This window comes from Bidens hawaiensis, unplaced genomic scaffold (assembly GCF_021521415.1).
Source record: "Bidens hawaiensis isolate Kalapana, Puna unplaced genomic scaffold, B.hawaiensis_p1.1 tig00024849_1, whole genome shotgun sequence".
In the NCBI taxonomy this organism is placed as follows: domain Eukaryota; kingdom Viridiplantae; phylum Streptophyta; class Magnoliopsida; order Asterales; family Asteraceae; genus Bidens; species Bidens hawaiensis.
In genome coordinates this window covers 14,794-17,556 of record NW_027493944.1, presented here as the reverse complement: position 1 = coordinate 17,556, position 2,763 = coordinate 14,794, and positions in this window count along the sequence as shown.

Below are 2,763 nucleotides of genomic sequence, written 5' to 3'. Positions count from 1 at the left end.
TAGTTGAAAGTCTCTTCATCGGTTTCCCTTTTGTTTGCTTTCATTAATATAACATTAAAGTAGTGTTACAAAATGATGGCTGTGTATTATTTGTTTTTTCATGTGTGTTTGGAGCAAACGTTATGAATGTTTTATAATTTTATTTTCATATATTGTATCATAGTACATTACGAGTATTTACGTTCACCTACACATATAACCTACACATGTTTACGTCCAGCTACACAAAAAACATATAACTTACACATGTTTATGTTCACATACACAAAAAACATATAACCTACATTTGTGTTTTCTCGTGACCTACACACTTATTTTTAACATATAAAAACATATTTCATATACGTGACATATAACCTACACATGTGTGATGTGTACATTAACCTACACAAAACATATGACATACACATGTTTGCATTAAACTACACAAAAAAGATATAACTTACACTTTTGTTTTCACATGACCAGCGCATGATGTGTAGTATATAATTGTTTATTTTTGTGTTTTAAGTTTTATTTTGCCGTTGTTTATTTTGTACACAACTGGTAGATTCACCTTTTAAAGGGATAATGATAGTTTTAGATTGTTAGATAATTGTTGGATTTATTTATAAATTAGAAGAATCATTATATTAAAATGAAAAAAGATGCATGTGTGTTTGTGTATAAATTGTTAATTAGGAAAATATATCAATTATGGGTATTCAAATTATGTGTAAGTGATTAAAAAAATAGTTAGGTTCAATATTTAAAACATAAGGTTTGTTTGTCAATGCAGAAATCGGTATAGATTTTTTTATTGATAAAGTGTAATTAATGAACCGATTATATAACTTATAATAAGAGTACTAAAAAAGTAATTAAAGTGTAACTGTATTCAGAATAAATAGAATATATAGTTTCCATACATAAGAAAAATAATTTGTACTAAACTATCCTTATGATTAAAAAAAATAAATAACAAAAGAATTTTTGTGATTGGTTGGTTTTACTTCCCGCACTTCTCGCAATAAGAAATATTTCTGAAATGAACCAAATTCTATATATATACACACATACACACACACTAGCTTTAGAACTCGTGTGATTTACAAGATGCTTAAAGAGATACAATTAAGTTACACAAATTAAATGATTAAATTTTAAAAAACAAACATATAATTATTCAAATTCAATGGTTTTATAAGTTCAAATTATATTTTCTAGTGGAATATTCATACGAATACATTGTGTATTCTCACACTATTTCTTCATAATTACACAAAACAATTTCTTCATAATTACGCAAAAGATGCACATAGTGATTTTATAAGTTGTAATTATATTTTTTATGAAATAACGAATTACAACAAAAGATGATAAGATGTTTCATTATGAAAGACATAAAAAAAATCATATATAAGATTAACATAAATAAAACACGCATTTGTTTTACAATTTCAAAAGAAATTGATGAAAATTCCATAGATCCACGGAGGTTGAATGAATATATGAGAATAACATTATTATTCATTCATAATTTCTTCTTGTCTTTATCATTTTGGACGTATTATCGTTCATTTAAATTTACCACATTCATCTCATACACACAAAAGTGTATAAACTTATTTTATGAAAAAAGATAGATGTGAATTCACTAAATATATAAGTATTTAATTATATTAACATATATACATGCATATTTTTAATCACACACTAATTAACCCAAGTAAATTTGACAATTTACTTTAACTTTGTATTATCTAAAAGAAAACAAAAAAAAATGGAGAAGTCCATTTTGAAAAATATATTAAAGTATGAAGTACATAGTAATAATAAAATAGTTTTATTACTGATTTTGTCTCCTTCAACTTCATTCATGCTACAACTTCAAAACCTACCACCCACCGGAACATTTTTCGGCAATGCTCCTTTTTCTTTGTTATGTCTTTTTTTCTTCTCCTTTTCTTATTATTTCACAAGTCATTTGCCCAATTTCACTTGTTCATCTCTAGAAAAACTAATACATGTTTAGTAATTTTGTGCCCTCTATCGAAATCGTGTCTCGGATGAGAATGTGACTCGCATAATCATGCCAATTAGATGTAAAGGCATTAATTAATCTACAGAATGGCTTGTCCAACAAACATACATATACCATGTAATACAAAATGGCTTGTGTGTTGGCTAGATGCGGTCAAGGGTGGAAACATATATTAAAGTATGAAGTACATAGTAATAATAAAATATATTAAAGTATGAAGTACATAGTAATAATAAAATAGTTTTATTACTGATTTTGTCTCCTTCAACTTCATTCATGCTACAACTTCAAAACCTACCACCCACCGGAACATTTTTCGGCAATGCTCCTTTTTCTTTGTTATGTCTTTTTTTCTTCTCTTTTTCTTATTATTTCACAAGTCATTTGCCCAATTTCACTTGTTAATCTCTAGAAAAACTAATACATGTTTAGTAATTTTGTGCCCTCTATCGAAATCGTGTCTCGGATGAGAATGTGACTCGCATAATCATGCCAATTAGATGTAAAGGCATTAATTAATCTACAGAATGGCTTGTCCAACAAACATACATATACCATGTAATACAAAATGGCTTGTGTGTTGGCTAGATGCGGTCAAGGGTGGAAACAAACACCAAGATCAAGGTAACATACAATACAAGACAAAGGCAAGTGTAAGATCCGACCCTACCATATAATTGTCCACTTGTCGTTGATTGATTACCTATCTAGAAACTCATAGATTTCAAAAAGACATCTTT